This window comes from Scylla paramamosain, chromosome 14 (genome assembly GCF_035594125.1).
Source record: "Scylla paramamosain isolate STU-SP2022 chromosome 14, ASM3559412v1, whole genome shotgun sequence".
Classification (NCBI taxonomy): domain Eukaryota; kingdom Metazoa; phylum Arthropoda; class Malacostraca; order Decapoda; family Portunidae; genus Scylla; species Scylla paramamosain.
Genome location: NC_087164.1, coordinates 19,270,358 through 19,289,555, shown reverse-complemented (window position 1 = coordinate 19,289,555; position 19,198 = coordinate 19,270,358). Strand labels below are relative to the sequence as shown.

The window sequence follows — 19,198 nt, the reverse complement described above, 5'->3', positions numbered from 1 at the left end:
CGTCTGTACTCCCTTCTTCTCTTCCTTCACTATGTACTCATTAATGTTACTGTTCATTTTCCCTATGCCAGCAAAGTGTAGCCTGTCAAACTCCACACACTGAAAATAATAATAGAATAAATAATGTAACTAGAATAAAAGAATGTTTTTGGAATAATTCTAGTTCTTCCATTGCTGTTTTTACCTCCACCTCCTCTTCTTTCTCCATTCACTCCACCAATCGGTCGTTCTTCCTCTCATCCGTGTCCGCTACAATCTCTCATTTCCCTAATCTTTGAAAAAAAGTCATATCTCTTATTAATTATCTCCTCGTCAGTCACGCTCAACCTTCTTCACCTTGGCCATGATCGTCACCTTAATCCTCACCCTCACCCCTGACCTTCACTCCTTAGTCTCATCTCTAAATCTTTGCAATAATATTTAAAGGAAAAGAAGGGAAGTGTTGTGATTATAATAGTTAGTTATCTCCGTACCTGAACAGATGCAGGAAATAATTATGAAAATAGGATGAAGATATCATGGATAATTTCTGTGCCATAAAATAGTATTAAAATATTATCATGGTTATCTTTTTCTTTTTTCTTTCTTTCTTCCTTTCTTTCTTTTATTTATTTATTTTTTTTTTTCATTTTCACAATTGTATCCCTAATCCATCATCTATCTTACTCATTCCTTACTTGTCCTCTCTCACTCATTCTTCCTTTACATCCACAAGCTGAGAGAGAGAGAGAGAAAAAAGTGAATTATCTCTGTACCTAAGTAATGTAGTTGTCACATTGTTATTCTGTCATCTTCTTCTCTTATCTTTATTTTGTACTCACCTCTCTCACCCTTTACGCATTCCTCTGTCATTCAATCTTCCATCACGACCATAAACGGAGAGAAAATAACTTTTGTACCATAAACATAACTATAATCCTTACATTAATTTTGGCGTTTTTACTCTCTAATCATTCTCTCTAATTCACTCTAATCATTCACTTACGTCACTCAACTTTTACGCGTTTGTCAACCACTCATTCTTCCCTTAACACAAAAACTGAGATAAAAAGATATGGACAATTTCTGTGCGATGAATAGAATCATAATCATTACATTTTAGCATCTTTACATATCACTCAAGTTCTTCGCCTATGTTGCTCACCTGTTACACCTTTCTCTGTCGGTCATTCTTCCCTCATGCACAAAAAGTGAGACAAAAACTATGAGTATAATTTCTATGCAGTGAATAGTATTATAATCCTTACAGACGTTTTGCCATCTTTACCTGTCCCTATACGTCACTCGCTCTCTACACTCTTCTCTCTCACACACACTCTTCCCTCAACACAAATTTAAAAGGTGAAATTTGCAAGCATGAAAAAATATGAGAGCTACAAGTACACATCTCCCAACAGAAGTCCAGTAAGTAATGGTCATGGGAGAGTCTCAAGAGGAAAAACAGAGAGAGAGAGAGAGAGAGAGAGAGAGAGAGAGAGAGAGAGAGAGAGAGAGAGAGAGAGAGAGAGAAACTAGCTATCAATGAAATCGCCTTCATTCTTACAGACAGACTGAGCATAGTAAAGAATGTACCCACGCTCCTCACGACCTCTGTCCACTTCACCTCGCTTGCTGCTCCTTACCACAGCCAATAGTGTACCCACGTGTCCTTGCGTCAATGGATCGCACGAGAAGCTACTGCAGGGTGCATCGGAGTACTACTGCGAGGCAACGTTTTAGGGATTCCGGAAATAAATGCACCGTTCTTTCTTTACGTAATCTTCTCCGGAGTTTTGTTTTGAAGGATTTACAACTCTTGCACTAAGGAGAATGTGAGTGAGGTCTATAGTGGAGGCTGGATTTTGAATAGTTTTAGAGGTTGTGTTTATTTAGAACTGTGAGGAAATTTCCAGTGGTATCTAAAGAATGCAATGATTTAATTTTGTAAACAGGTTTTTAATAGTTTGTTTAGGGTATAGAAATTTAAAAGAGTGAAAAGGATTTGTAAGAGTATTTAGAGCATGTATTAGCTTGGAATTGCAAGTAAATTTTCATGGATTTCTAAACCACTGAGTATATTTTTAAGAATTACTGGAACAAAAATTTTGTCTTAATATTTACCGATGATTCTGACACAACAATATAATGGTTAGCGTGTGATTTAGTCTTGTGTTTGTGTGCGAATAAAGAAATCTTGCTGTTATCTATACATGTGTGAAGGAAAGATAGGATAGATAATAATAAAGTAAGATAAATGCCTCCTCGGCGCCATTTAATGAAAAAAAAGACGTGTAAATGCTAAAATAAGATAATCTTGTTTTCAAAGTTATATTACAAAGAAATGAAAGAGAAAGGATTTACTATAACAGAGAAACAAGATACGCCTCCTCGGTGGTGCTCTCTTGATGGCAAACAGATTGATGACCTCAAAACTTCAGGCAACTCAGAGCTTAGCCTGCCAGCTCTCCCATAAAGGGGTTTTCTTACGGGAAGAAAGAAAGATAACATAGTGCATCGATTATCTTAAATTTCTTCTCATTTTTTTTTTCAGGATATCTCATAGCTGAAAAGAGTTACGCGTACACCAGCATAAAAATTATATCACGTGCAGGTAACACGGTTCTATTAAAGAGAAAGACCTGCACTCACGATCAATAAGAACGAGAGGAAGATACAAAAATAACGGTGATCTTTACGCATCTTACAGCTGTGACTTCTTAAGTGTGTCTTAAGGTCACACTTGTGCGTGAGGAGCTAAAAATACAAGAATCCGGTTTCTAGTGTCATGTCAGGGTTGCATTACACGCTCTCCAGCAGCACGCACCCCCAGTATCCTGCCCACGTGCGCTCGCTGCTACTGCTCTTCGCCCCCATTGTTATTGTAATGCTTGAAGTCATGAGTAATACGCGGCAAGCAAGGGTGTCCTGACGTTTGTATTGGTATTCAGGGCACATTGAAGTGAAGGTCAAAGTGTGATTGTTGGCAGAAAAACAATTACAGGTAGACAAGCGAGACAATGAAAGGTGCGGCGCGGCCTTCCCTCGCTGCCGCCCGCCGATCTCACAGTGCTGTGATGTTGTGTCCTAGGACGTGACGGGCAGACTGCTTACTCAGCCTGTTGTCTCCCAACACTGGTGAGAGCCATACACACACACACACACACACACACACACACACACACACACACACACACACACACACACATGTACGGTAGCCTTGACGGCACAGAAGTATCACGCGAACAGTTAACAGTTGTTAAAGCGATGCCGGATTCTCTAGGCCTTGTCAAAACATAAAATCGGCGACAAACAGAAGGCAACACTACACTTTAACGAGTAGGTGCAGGCAGCGCAACCCCAACGCGGCGAAAAAGTAGAAATAATAGCGAGCTCAAGGGAAGCAGGAAGCGGCCTCAACAGCAGAGTACGAGTATAGGCCCCGCGCTGGGGGTCAGTGGCCTCCAGCCAGCCGGGGCTCCACGCACAGGCACCTAATGTGCCTCTACACACATCTGCAAAACACGTGTCCCCGCCCCTCTACGGCTGGCAGAAATCAGTTGCTTTAATTTTTTTTAACGACTTTTACGTGCCATTTATAACGAGAGAACAAAGAGACATTAGAGTGATGATGTATGACGCCAGGCAGGCGAGACCTACAAGGTCTGGGTACGCGTCCGAAGGCCGGCCAGTGTTAGGACAGGAGCCAACGATCGAAGGTTTAAAGCAACCTGGTGCTCGCCTGCCATGCACGATATGAATCAAGCACAGTGGCTCAGTCGTGAGTCGGACACGCCGGAGGACTGAGCTGTAAAGCACGCAAGCACCAGGGAAAAGCTTATTGTTTACTGCTTGGATGTGACCGTCTTGAAATACTATATGTGCCTGGATCACCTGGAACTGTATATATAGAAATGCAAGCACAAGAAACACGGAAATGCACATGGTGCGCATCAGGCAGAAGAGAGCGGTGCAAGAGAGGGGGTGGGGGGAGGAGCGTGCATGCAGACGTCAAGCACAGCTCTTGCTTGCCAGTGCACCTTGGGAGCCAACACGGTCCACATGACTCTCATGGCGGTACGAAAACAGACAAAATTCGTCATTGTCGATTAGCGTAATGGAAAAGGCGATGAGATAGTGAAGTTATCGGTATCTCAGATTACTGATACAGCGGTGCTTGCCTGCTTTAGAGTACGGCAGTGAGTGATACACAGTGAATGGATGCAGGCGGCCATCGGGCTGGCGTGCCTCACCATGCAGCAGCGACAAACCAGTGATTCTGCAGTAGCGCGAATCGTCTGCGTGGCGTGAGTCCTGCCCCGCCTGGACGAGTGAACTTTCCGCAAATATTGATTAGCACGAGTGAAAATGGCGGTGTGAAATATATCGCTTCCGTGAGGACGCAAGTGAAGACGAGGGGCCCATGAAGGGTGTCTGCTGCTTCTGACTAAACTGTAAACAATCTGGAGGTCAATGCGTCGCCCAGGGCCGCAGGTTGCAGGTAGTGCACTCTGAGGCAGTCGGGCGCAAGCATGCCTGGGAGGTCCACCATATGCTGCCAAGTGTCACTAAAGTTATTCTGTCCCGGAGCTGGAATATTCTGTGGCATGTGGAAGTGTAGTGACGAAACGTGTGTGTCTATGCATGTGTCACGAAGTGGTGCTAGTGTAAGAAAAATATCAATAAAAAAGTGACAATTCATACAACCTCTCCTGGCAACAGAGGTGGTAGAACACGCCTAGCTGTGCTTGTGTGTGCGTGTGTGGAAAAGAAAAAAAAAAGAATAATAATCGGTCTGTGAAATGCAAAGTGCGCGGCCCCAGTGTTATCATCCTCCCCACGCTTGAGGGGTGAGCGAGGGCCATGACAAGCGACTTTCTCGGTGGGGAGAGAGAGACGCAGAGAGAGAGAGAGAGAGAGAGAGAGAGAGAGAGAGAGAGAGAGAGAGAGAGAGAGAGAGAGAGAGAGAGAGAGAGAGAGAGAGAGAGAGAGAGAGAGAGAGAGAGAGAGAGAACACTTATATCTTGGCATTAATCAGCTTGGAATTTTGAAGGAATATTAACAAAAGGAAGCACAAGAATAACATTACTAGAAAACCGCCGAAATGTTGCCGCCAGTCTTTAGCAGAGAGTATCGTGGAGGCAACACGACGACAGTATCTCTGATTGACGGCAGGCAGCGGCCGCCGCAGTACTGGAGTACCTCTGGGGCGGCTTGTTGCGTAGTAGCCACCTCCACCTTCTACGGCTTCATTTTGTTCTCAAGTCCTTTAAAGCATTGTGAGTTGTGCTTACAAAGTTGTTGGAAAAAACAAAAGAAAACAAGGATTAAATGTAGCTTTCTTTGTGCTTTGATCAATAAGATATCTAAGTGTTTCTGCTCAGTTTGGTGCATCGCTTCTAGTGTCAGTGTCAGATGGTGGTGAGCAGTGTGGACAGTGAGAGGGAGATGGCAAGTGTCCTGAAAAAAAAAAAAAAAATACTAAAAAATGCGGCGCTTGCAGTGCGGGTGAGTGCGGCGGTGAGTGCGGGCGGAGTGCAGTGTTAGTGTTGTGGCGGCGGTGCTCCAGTGTGCCAGGATTAGTGCTCAAGTCACAGTGCGTCACACAGTGCGTGAATAAAATGTAGTGACGAAAGTACCAGTCAGTTATGGATAACAAATTGCAATATTTGTGTGTATTCTTGAAAATGTAATGATTTAGTGTGGTTTAGTGTTTTTTTCTTTCAGTCAAGTGGAATTCAGTGATTACAGCTATTACAGTATAATGCAAAGAATTACTAGGAAGAAAAAATAAAAAAGTAAATTATATCAGTAAGTGATGAGTGTCGTGATGTGGGCGATTTGTGAAAGAAGGAGGTATTGTTTCCCTAGCTTTTATGAGTTCTGACTTGTGGCACAATAATGTAACGATGGCCTGTATAATCTTCAATGTTGGTACATAAAAAAAAATATATAAAATAATAATTAAAAAGAGTTATCAGTATGGTGAAGTGATCACATGCGTGAATCATGAAAGAATTATGATAAATAGTGAGTTTTCCATGTTTACGATTTGCATCTTCTGTGGCTTGTGGAACACTCAGCCACGCAGTCAACAACAGCGAGGCTGAGGAGGATTAGTACATCGCTGGTGGAGGGCAGGCTGTATACAGGTGATAATTACCACAGCCTGCCTGCAACCTGCCAGCCCCTGGGTGCAGGTTGGCCAGGCTTACTACAGCGATACACACACTCATGGATTACAGCAAGTACAGTGCAGAGATCACCAGCACAGCAGCAAACATGGAGAGGAGTTTTACCATCCAGCCATTGAGGAAGTGCAGCGGCCCAATGAATGAATGAATGAACCAAACAAGTTTTTGCCAGCACGAGAAGGCATTTCCTGTGATATGAATGTGCTTAATGATAAATAAAGATTATTGGAGTAAGTATAACATGATCCTTGCCGGATGACGATCCCCTGAGTTCATCCCAAACACAAACACATACACATGACATTAGATATTAGCAAATTAATTACCATTCCAGCTCGTCGCCTCATGAAGAGTCTGTCTGCACCAGCACCGCCCGCCGCCCCTTCGCTGGAAAACTGCATCCCGACTACCCAACTACAAAGCGTTTTGTGTTGCGCCCGCGATTATTATTATTATTATTATTATTATTATTATTATTATTATTATTATTATTATTATTATTATTATCATTATTATTATCATCATCATCATTATTATTATTATTATAACAATTACTATTATTATTATTATTAACATTATTAAGCATTATCGTTATTACCAGTATCACTGATATTTCTCATATTATTAGAATTTTATATTAATATCATTGCTGTCTCCTTTATATAACTTGCAATTGGCAATATCGGAATACTCATACGAATGAACTTTATGCTGTATATTAGGAATAAAAAATCCGATATTCTGTATTCCTACGGCTTCAAGGCAAGAGATGCTGAGCATCTTCATTACTTTAAGAAGCCACAAACTGATAAGCACAATCTTTTGACATCAATGTAATCACGACCGATCTTATCATGAAAACTGTGACACAGCAGCCGACACCATGATGCTTTATCCAGTGTCTTCCTCCGGCGGCCGCGACCTGCGGTGTGGTTTTCCTTCGTGTTGAGGGAGTCATCCATCGCTGTGGTGATGACAGTGCCAGTGTGCGTCACTCTCTGTCTGGGAGACCAGCATGATGATTTAGGCATAGTGACACAAACTTTAGGATGCTGTTCGTGGCTCCACACACACACACACACACACACACACACACACACACACACACACACACACACACACACACACACATACAGTCATTTTGCGAAAGCATCGATGAAGCTGTTCAATTAGACAAGACCGTGATTATCCAATACAAGCATTCCGACAAAAATGTCTTCCCTACACAAAGAAGACAACTTATGGCCGTTTAGAAAATTTCAGGAAATAAAAAAATGACCTAAGAAGCAATGCAACGAACGCCAAGGACAGATACAACGATGAAACAGTGCTAATATTCTGACAACCATTTTTGCCAAGAACAAGAACATAACAAGAACTTCGGGAAATTGTAAGGAAAAAAGAGAACAGATACAACTGACGTCAGGACGAGTAGCAAGAGCATCTACATCACTGCACGGAAGCCGCCAGTAACTTTGTTCTGCGTCACTATAACTTAGTCACCTTTGGACGGATCCTCATATTGAACAAAAGAAAGATTTGACTGAACGAGGAATGAGCAATCGTGTGTGTGTGTGTGTGTGTGTGTGTGTGTGTGTGTGTGTGTGTGTGTGTGTGTGTGTGTGTGTGTGTGTGTGTGGTGCATCTAGTAGCATTAAAGACACGATCACAACGCCACCAGATTAAGACATCACTGACCATCGCTGGGTTAGAGAAAAAGAATCTGGTACTGTCTAATGTGTACAGTTTTTCCCTCCTCATCAGTGACAATTTGGATATAATTTACCTCTATACATACAACAAGCACGCCAACGCCACTGCGCACCGGGAGATAACTGGAATGTGTCGGAAAAAAAAAAAAAACGGTATCTCGTGTTTGGTTTTTTGCTGCGCCAGACGCCTTGCCAACATGTTTATGGTTTCCTGCATCAGCTCACTCATTGACACCGCTCATGCAGGAAGGTAAGTACAATGGAAACACGTGAGGCTGCAGGTATGACACACCGACACCTTACTAGCACAGGATACCTGACTGCTGCTGCTGCTGCTGCCAAAATTTTACAATTTTTTTCAAAAGTGTATTCATGTGTCTTGTGTCGGGCGTGTGCTTAAACTCAGTGCACATTTCCATATTCGTTTCCCTTATATTCCCTGGGCAATATTTATCATTTTAATAGCTGCTCTTGCGGCTCTGACGGCGCTGTCAATGGGAACATCACTGTTAATGCTACGTCCATCCGTAAGCCACAAAATCATATATAATGTACACATCTATTTTTTTGTGGTTCATTACATTACGTAATCCCACAGTTCTGCTAGGATAGAGAAGTTTATAAATCACAGGAAAATCTCCTAGCGTTTGTGATGCAGAATCGCGCAGCAAGAGGCCAAAAATATGGTTTTTATGTGGTAGATTTGGGTTTTTACTTAATAACGATACTAAAAAGCTGTTATGTGCACTTGATATAATATGCAGACTAACAAATACAATTTTTTTTTCAAGATTGTTATATCTCTAGAGAAAAGAGGGATGGGAAGTGCAGCGTGAGTGAAGGGCCGATGGAAAGGTCGAAACGAGGAGATTTGCGAAGATTTGTAATTATTAACTTCTTCCATGAAGCACAATATTAATATTAGATGAAAAATATATATCCATTAATAAAAAAATTTAAAAAAAACATATGCACCGGTAGCAGCCGACGTGCTAGACTTGCAGCGGGCTGAGGGGCGGCAGGAGTGGGCGGCCTGAACATGTTAAGTAAACAAGAGCGATCACGATGTTTCGGTTCGATGAAGCAACTCCAATCGTGCGGAAGAGTAGACCAGGTAGAAAAATAAAACAGTACAATAAAAGACAATACTGGTAGTATGGCGAAGTACAACAAATAAAGTAAAAAAACACATTTCAAGTAAACCAGGAGAATAAATTACTTAGTCTGTAATACAGGATAAAGGAGCGCCGCACTTCCTGACCAAGCGACCGACTTGTGCCTCAGGTCGTGAGAGCCATTTTGTTGACTCGCTCGGGTGAGGCTCCGCGCTTGCAGCTGCTGGGCGGCGGCAGGGCTGCGGCGGCACAGTGAGGCCTCAGAGGGTGGCAGAGAGTGGTGAAGTGCCTCTCACTGTTCCAAGGGCACGGTGACTCGGCCTACAAATATGCAGCAGACTTGGCCAGGTGTGTGAATGGGATGGAGTGTTGTGGGCTGAGCTGCACGTCCTCGCCTGTCTGGCTGCGAACTAATTTTAGCAGTATCACCCAGGCAGGATATCCTTGTCCGCACTGCACCCACTTGTCTTGCCTGCCCCAGCCTAGCGCAGCCTAACGCCGCTACCCTGCCACACATAGGCATTTGCCCTTGAAACCCACGATTCGCCTATTCATACAAACACTGAAGAAAATACCATTTGAATGTGCTATTGTGTGTGTGTGTGTGTGTGTGTGTGTGTGTGTGTGTGTGTGAGATTTGTATTTGAGAAGGTTGAAAATATTATCCTCTCATATATATATATATATATATATATATATATATATATATATATATATATATATATATATATATATATATATATATATATATATATATATATATTCAATGAGTTTATAACATGTACGACTGGAAACTGAAAAAAAAAAAATCCTCCACCTCCACCAACATTGCCATTAATAATTGCAACGGGCACTTTTTACAGCAATTTTTGTAGGTTACTGAAATTAGCAATCATAACACGCAGTAAGGGAAAGAACAATGATGGGTCTCATTTGCATGATCCTAGTGTGCTTATTGACTCTGGAGTGCAGCTGAATTCTTTCAGCACCATGACATAGATCTCGTTATATCCTAGATGCCATAAAAGGATGTTATGAAGATGACGATGGTGCTTTTCGCTGTCAAGAGCTTATAATTCATGTAGTTACTCATCTGGAATAATTATTTAACCTATTACGACTAAATACCTGTAGCACTGAATGGGTTAAGAACATGAGAATATGAGGGAAGCTGCTAGTAAGCCTACATGTGGCAGTCCATGAATAAACATACCTACTTATATCTGCCCATCATCCCTATCCATAAAATCACCTTACTGTTCTTTGAAACTCCCTATTGACCGCACTAACAACGTGATTACTGAGTCAAAGCCAATATCCACCAATATTTAAAAATCTATTTCTTCCTATCTCCTTTTGAAATCCTGTTCTATCCTGATTACTAACCCTCAATATATTGGCTGCATTACCCTTGTTATATATATAATGATATGTGCAAGACACCACCCCATTCCAGCCTCTGAATCTTATTGTATGTCTGGGTGGTAAGATTGCGAGCCATTAAAGTTAAGGCCTCCCCGATCTTTGTTATGGTATCATGCGAGATACCTTCAGAAGATATACCCAATTTAACTGCAACATTCTAATTCCTCTCCTAATCATAAACTAGGTCGCGTATTACTATTTCATTCTATGTAAACTCAACCCATGAAGATACTCGATAAAAATTTTCACACAAAAATCATTCACCCCCATTAAACATTTTCTAATCTAGTATAACCTCTCCTATACAGAATTATTTTGAGATAAATCTTAAGAAAGGGATGGTCGTGAGGCAGGTTTGGCATTAAAAAAAATAAAGAAAGAAAAACTCACAAAAAAAACCCAAGTTTTTTTTTTTTTTTTTATTTTACATATCAAAATTTAGTTCTATATCATATTGATAAATAAGGTCTATATATGTACATATAAAATGTAAAAGAGATCAATCCTGATCCATTGATTTCCTGTACAGGCTTTGTCCAACCGGTGCAACCTGTATCAGCATGATACATTAATAGAAAGTGCCAAAATCTTTCAAGATCTAATTTTCCTCGTGACTTCTGGCACTTAGCCAAAAACATCTCCGGTAATTTTGTTTCTTCATCTTTCACTCCTTTATTTCAAACTGATGGTACCACTGCCATCTCATCTATTTCTAAAGCTAAACTCTTCGCTCAAACCTTTGTTAAAACACTACCTTGGATGATTCAGGGCTTGTTCCCCATTCCTCCATCCTCTGACTACTTCATGCTGCCTATTAAGATCCTTCACTGTGATGCTTTCCATGCCCTCACTGGCCTTAACCCTCGGAAGATTATTGGACCTGATGGGATTCCTCCTATTGTTCTCCGAAACTGTGCCTCCATGCTGACACCTTACCTAGTCAAACTCTTCCAACTCTGCCTACCAACATTTACCTTTCCTTCTTGGTGGAAGTTTGCCTAAATTCAGCCTGTTCCTAAAAAGGGTGACCATTATAATCCTTCAAACTATCGTCCTATTGTTTTAATTTCCTGCCTCCCTAAAGTTTTGAATTTATCCTCAAGCTGTTGGCTTTGGCATATCAAAAGCTTTATTTTAATAGAGTCTGGCACAAAGCTCCGATTTCCAAATTACCCTCCTACGGCTTCTATCCTCTCTGTAACTTTATCTCAAGTTTCCTTTCTGACCGTTCTATTGCTGCTGTGGTAGAAGCTCACTGTTTTTCTTCTAAATCTACTAAAAGAGGTGCTCCTCAGGTTTCTGTCCTTTCATCCACTCTCTTCCTATTATTCATCAATGATCTTCTAAACCAAACTGATGATACCATCCTGCACTTTGTCACGTCTTTTTCGGAAACGCCCAACTCTTCAGGAAGCAAACATTTCTTAAAGGGAAGCCACAGAACGCCTGACTTCTGATTTCTCTAAAATTTCTGATTGGGGCAGTGCATTGTTCAGTGCCTCAAAAACTCAATTCCTCCATCTATCAACTCGACACAACTTTCCAGATAATTATCCCCTCTTCTTCAATGACATTCAACTGTTCCCCTCTTCTACACTGAACATCCTCGGTCTGTCCTTTACTTATAATCTAAACTGGAAACTTCACATCTCATCTCTAGCTAAAACAATTTCTATGAAGTTGGGTGTTCTGAGCCGTCTTCGCCAGTTTTTCTCACCCTCCCCAGCTGCTAACTCTGTACAGGGGCCTTATCCGTCCATGTATGGAGTATGCTTCACATGTCTGGAAGGATTCCACGCATACTGCTCTTTTAGATAGGGTGAAATCAAAAGCTTTTCGTCTTATCAACTCCTCTCTTCTGACTGCCTTCAGCCCCTCTCTCTCTCATTGCTGCAATGTTGCATCTCTTGTTATCTTCTACCGTTATTTTCATGATAACTGCTGTTCTGATCTTGCTAACTGCATGTTTCCCCCTTCTCCCGCAGCCTCGCTACACTAAACTTTCTTCTTTCTCTCTCCCATATTCTATCTACCTCTTTATGCAAGGGTTAACCAGTATTCTCATTTATCCCTTTCTCTGGTAAGCTCTTGAAATCCTTTCCTGCTTCTGTATTTCCCTCTTCTTATGACTTGAACTCTTTCAAGAGGAGGGTTCCAAGACATTTATCATCTAATATTTTGACAACCGTTTTTGACTCTGTTCGGGGACTATCACCTCATTGGGCCTTTTCATTATATTTTTGTTGCTCTTGGCATCTTACATGAAAATAAAAACACCTCAAGCTTATTGTTTGACTCTAGATTACTTCTTAATTGCTTATTTAAACTGATTTACATAGAAATATGAGGAACAAGCAACGAAATAAATAAATCTCGTCCCCCCAAAAAAAAATAAAACCCAAAAAACAATAAAACCCCCCAAAAAGCTCAGTGGGTTGGGTTTAATTTTTTTTTTTTTTTTATCCCTGTCGTGAGGGGAGATTTACCTGGGAAAACATGGTATACAGCACTATTCAGGTCAGTGAGGATGATAAGGGCAAGGGGTCGTAAATGGACGTGAGATTAATAATGGAAACCTTGTATATTATTTTCTACTTATAAAGACGAGCAATCGACAGCAGCAGTCTTTGTACAGAAGTAGAATGCCGAGCTGTGATCAGAAGTCGTGTAACCTTCCGTAATCATCTCCCTTGTGTGTTGTGTTTTTTCTCAACCATAAGCCCTCTGATCTGCTGACAGTCTTCTTACAGAGCCTGGTAATTGGTGGATTCTAGGCAGCTCAGAGATTATTGAGGGAGAACGCTTTATATACTTGAGGTGAGTGTAGGTCACTCGACCTCTGAGCCTGCTTCTCATCCTACACAGGCAATGACAACTACAGACAGATACCTGCATACGCGACAGCATGGCGGACAGTAGCGATAAAGAGTATGATGAATTGAACCTGCTCGCACCTGCTTGGCATTATCACATATATTTCCAAACCTGACGACATACAAACCTCGGTATGATTGAATTACTCACAGCAAAATTGACTATTTTCAGTTTTGATTGTATCAAGATAGGTAATATACACTTTAAGAAGGACATAAGATTGTGAAGTGAAAGCATCTCCATAAAAATGATAAACATGTCTCTGTGAATCATGTCAAACAAGGGCAACAAAAACCAGTGTGACGAGTATTCAAAACCATTCACATAAAGCAATCCCGCTGTCTTCAGTGCGGCATAAGCCTTGTAACACCACGGATCTATTTTCTTCCAGTATTTTATTCACCTAGGGATAAAATTTCAAACCGGCACGTAAACTTAAGGGTTCAAAGGCTAAACTTCCAGTAATTTAGCAATTTTCCTTGGCAATTTACTTACCCAAGTTTCGTTAAGGCTTCTGGTGGTTACTTGTGGCGAGGTGAAGGAACGAGCAGCATGTAATCCTTCCTTGCTTCAGAAAGCCCGGACACAGTTTGTTGATGAGCACACACACACACACACACACACACACTATCTTATTTATACTCTTTTTCCAACATATTCCACGCGTTATACATATTTACTTTGCTACTGTTTCTGAGCTGTATTTTTTCTTTTTTCGCAAGCCAATTTCGCAAGAAAAAAAAAAATACATGCAACTATTTGAAGAAGAAAACAGATCCCTCAAAAATAGTAACTCGTAAGAAAAGTAAAACACGCGAGTAGAGCTGTAACACACTTACGTACAGTTTAATAGTTGCATAGAAGCAACGACTAGATTTTACTGAGGTGAAAAAAAAAAAAAATCTTCTGAAGCATTCCATAAAGACATCCACGACACCAATTAGGCTCCACGCCAGCACGCCAGGACCTTAAACATCCAAAATTGTTTTCCCGGGCGGCTTACCCCTCAGCATGATCGGTGTGAACGTCTCAGGAAACTGTCACTGAATTAGCGCTACCACCTGAGAGGAGGAAAAAAAAGTCACACACCAAAATAAATAATCTGTTTGTAAACACATCATTTTAAAATCAACAATCACTATACTTTTTTATCACTTCCACTGCGATATGTAACAATTCACTATAAGAACTATACAAAATATTTGGAACCAGGTAAAAATAATCAAAATAAAGGATTGAAAGAATAGGTTGTCAGATTCATAGCCGCTATAATGGTGAAAAAAAAAAAAAATATCTAGAATGGTTTGTGATCAAGATGTGCGGACGAGCAGCGGAAGGGTTAGTACTCTTTTAAATCTATCACTTCATAAACTTGTTGTCACTTTCATGATTAATATATTTCCGTCATGTTACTAGATGGTGATAAAAATAAATAAATAAATACATACATAAATACTACTACTACTAATAATAATAATAAAAAAAAAAAAAACAGAAGATTGAGCATGGCACCAGCGCCTCTTTGGACTCACTCTTGCCACCCCGAGCTCTTCATAATATTATTGTAACGCTATAGGTATTGGATCGCCAGTAAGATCTGGCAGCATACTGCAGTGAGATACAACGCCACTTCAGGCCTACATATTGATGCATTCAAAGCTGCCAATGTTCCCAAGATGGTTTTGTTCTGTTAAAACTGCGAGTGTGGTTAACGACAGTTTGTTAAGGGGTTTGGTTAATTTATGATGGCTGCAAACGAGCATGTTGAGTAAGTAATAAAATGCAGACATGGCTTCAGTAATTTTCAGTTCTAGATATCCAGGTGAACAAAAACTAATTGAAAATAAAAATATCTCTATCAATCGAGTTCATCGACCTGCACACACCGCTATATATAGACACACACACACACACACACACACACACACAACAATCAAAATGAAAGTCAGTAAATATAATAACTCCAGGTGGTTGAAACAGGTGGCGCAGAACACTGGTGCTCATGTTGGTAAAAAGAAAAAATCAATTGCCATGTATGGTAGATAGAATTTCAAAGCTACAAATTATCCACCTCAAGACAAACCCACGTCTGGCAACTTAACAACTTCACCTAAACGTCATCATCATTGTACTCTTTCCCAGTCGTGATGATGCTCAGTATTAAAATTCGCCGCAGAAACACAAATGATCCAAAGATAAATTTCTTCAATTTTCATTAAACGCAGTGTATTGCACTGGTGTGATGTGCATGTGCTAGCAAAGACCCTTGATACTTACCTCTTCTCATTAGCCCCTATGTTACTCCACCTTATATAAGAAACCAAATGTAAGTTCAATAATAAAAATCCATATGATTTCCTACCACTCGATGACACGTGATAAAAGGAATAATAAATGCATTAACAGAACTCCAAGGCGGGTCCAGTGATCACCACGCTCCTGTCTCGGCCACTCAACTGAATAAATAAGAGCGGCACATGAAAAGCACGAGCACCAAGCCTCAGTATGTTGGTGTTGGCGTGGCTGCTCCGTCAGGCCGTAGTGAGCCAGACGCCGCTGGTTAGGAGGTGCCCCGTCCATACCCACGCTCCCCTTGCCCTGCCGAGGCGTGACGCTCCTTCTCTGGTCAGGTCACGATTTTGTGCGCCGCGTCGGTTGCCACGTGACACCTGCGGCGCGTGGGAGCAAAGGTTGCGAGGCGGCGTGTGAGCCTGAACCGTATGCGAAAGCCCTGAAAACAAGATCCCACGCCCGATGACAACATGGGAACGTGCGTCTCAGAACAGCCAACCCGACACCACTTGGCTGGTGAAGGTGTGTGGCGGTGGCAGCGGCGGCGGCTCTAAGATCATAATGACTTTAGTATCATTACGATTTCAATAGCAATAGTAACAAACTACTGTTGTCGCTATTACTGTCGTTATCGTTGCCATAGTCGTCGTCGTCGTCGTCGTTGTTGTTGCTGTTACTGTGTTATTGTTGGTCTTAACATTATTAATAAAACTAGTTCAGTGGTATAGTTGCTACCGGAGGCTCACAACCAGGAAGCCTCGGGTTCGAATACAGGGCTGGACTAAGATAAAAATGGGCTGTCTTCTTTCAGGCAGTAATCCCTGATCACCTAACAATGAGCAAGTGTGTGATATAAGCCAAGGAGTTATCGACTACTACTGCCACGACTAATATGACCACTACTGTTATCAATACTATTACTAATGCTGCTGTTGTTGCCATTAATACTACTACTACTACTATTACTACTACTACTACTACTACTGCAACTACACCTACTACTACTACTATTACTACTACACCTACTACTACTACTACTACTACTACTACTACTACCTCTGCTACACTTCCAATACAATCACCATAATTTCTACTATTACTACTTCTAGTAATATTATTCCTCATGTATTACTATACTTGTACTTCTTTATAAATGAACGCTTACAAATTCCCGGCACTGATGTTGATGAGAGGTATCCCTTACAAAAATCCATACGATGATCAAGCTAGACCCAAGTAACCAATGCCATTAAGTATTCAATGTGTAATAATATAAGACATGATTTCTGAACCTATCCAGCCTTACGTAAAGTGATTACAGAGGGTGTCTTTTGTGTGTTGATAGCAGCGGCGGTAATGTTTTTTTGGGTACCTGATAAGACAATTGATAACTTATGAACACAGTTTAACGAAAAGTGACATAAGGTGTCTTTTTTGGGTTAATAGCAATGTAAGTGATATTTTTAGGGTATTTTAGAAAAAAAGGCGCAGAGAAATTGGGTGCATTTAATTTGAAAATATTGGTGAAGGAAGCAGAGATGAAGAAAGCAGAGCGTGGACAGCAAGGCTCTGAATTATTAAAATGGAGCATCGCCAAAAACAACTCTCAAGGAAGTATCAATGTTGACCTCCAGTCGCGGGTGATGAGAACATTAAACGCAAGCATCTGGTGACTCACAGGCGGCTGTTGTTCTCCCGTTGACTCAGTGACATTTATAAACGTTGGTTGTAACACTATAATATTCAGTGGCAATCATAAAAGTTAATGTTGTGTTCCGAGGTTGTGGTAAGCAGATGTGTCGTAGTCGCCCGCCGCTGCACAATCTGTATAACTGTTTACACAAAGGAAGAAAGGATTATTGTGCAGGCCAGAAAGAGAAGACAAAGCGAGGTAATAAGCGATTCTAAGTACTGTGTGTTTGTGTGCGTGTGTGTGTGTGTGTGTGTGTGTGTGTTCACTGTTCAAACTCCCTTACTACATGAACTACTGAATTAAGTCTTTTCTCTTCCACATTCCTTATGATCACTTTTAATTAATGTTAGCTGATATTACAAACTGAACTATGGTATAAATCTTCTCCAATGACCTCTGAATTAGTCCGAAAAGACAAGGACCATTATCCCTTTTTCTTCTTTTTCTTTTTTTTTTTTTTCTGGAGGTGTATCCATATGTTCTTTGTGGTTTCCTATCCTTCCTTCTTCCACTAATAGAAATATTTACATTCCAACTACTGCGTGAGGTCTATCTTGCTCACAAATCACCAATATATTGCAATTTTTTTATCTGTGACCTTTCACTAACACCAAAATCTGTCGAGTTCATCTTCTAATCTTCATCCTTGAATTACCATCTTCTTCATTACCAAAGCAATCAGTCGGTTGTCCTGTGACTCTACATTACATATTTCCTATTTTCGAAATCTTCTAATCAGTTCCTGACTAATTAAAAGTAACCAGTTGTACAATGAAAGTTATCTGTTAATATAGTTTTTCTCTTCCCTTCTTTACATGTTTATCAATTTCTAATTCCCTGAGGTGCTTCCCTAATCAACTGTTCGCATCCCTGTCTAATTAAAATCATCTGTTTTACAATGAAAATTATCAGTTTATACGCTTTTTTCTTTACATGTACATTAACTTTCTTATTCCCTGCTGCTTTTCTTTTTCTAATTTACTATTCGTATTCATGGCTGGCCAATGGAGTGGCTGGCTGGGATGTGTTACGGCACAACACCGTTAAGTTCAATTTTTGTCCATCCTATACCCACATTCCTCACACCTCTGATTTCATGTTGCCACGATATACCTTTTTTACTCTTCCATGAAAATGTGTGTGTGTGTCTGTGTGTGTGTGTGTGTGTGTGTGTTCATGATCTAGTGTGTTCGTGATCTAGTTCCTCGTTGGTGCAGCATTAGCATCACGAAGCACGAAGATCTTAACGCCAGCACACGAGGCACCAGCTTGACGCCGCCTCCAGACAAGACAATGCGGCAGTTGAGACTACATTGTTCTCGGCGTTCGTGTACAGGCAGCAGAGTGCCCTTGGGGGAGCCTGAAGGAAGACAGATGGAGTGAAGGAAGGGCGGTCTTATCCAAACAGCACCGTTAAACTCCCCATAACGGGCCTCATCAGCTGTGTTATGAACGATCAGCTTAACTACATGCAAGTAACGCTCGATAAGAAAGATGCGATTGCATATATTAACCCTTCACGAGATAAACTATCCAACGACGATGTTTACGTTATGGCCACCAAACAGAACTACCGCATTCATCTTAAAACCTCGGCTTAGTAAGGGTGGGGAGAGAACTGTCTCCTCGACCCGCATCCATCTGTCATCTTGTCTTAAGAGGCAAAACAAAGGGAATCATACTTCATACGCAACGAGGATACGAGGTGTCGTGTGTATGGCGGACCTCGGGAAGACAGAGAGTTCACAAAATTAACACGTAATAAGTATAAACGAGAAAAAAAAGAGGAAACAACAGAATAAGGGAAATTATACATGGTAACATTTCACAGGGTAGAAAACCACAAGCATACAAACACAAAACACCCAATTACCGAATCGAAAACGAACGTTGAACCGAAACAAACCAAACAACACA

At 41.0% G+C, this 19,198-nt stretch overlaps 1 long non-coding RNA gene across 1 annotated transcript; it reads left to right on the top strand.

The window, feature by feature from the left end:
* The first annotated feature begins 2,755 nt into the window (after window positions 1-2,755).
* On the top strand, window positions 2,756-8,664 carry LOC135106982 (uncharacterized). Its single transcript, XR_010271530.1, has 2 exons — window positions 2,756-4,053; window positions 5,030-8,664. It is a non-coding gene; the product is annotated as an uncharacterized LOC135106982 (long non-coding RNA).
* The last annotated feature ends 10,534 nt before the right edge of the window (window positions 8,665-19,198 follow it).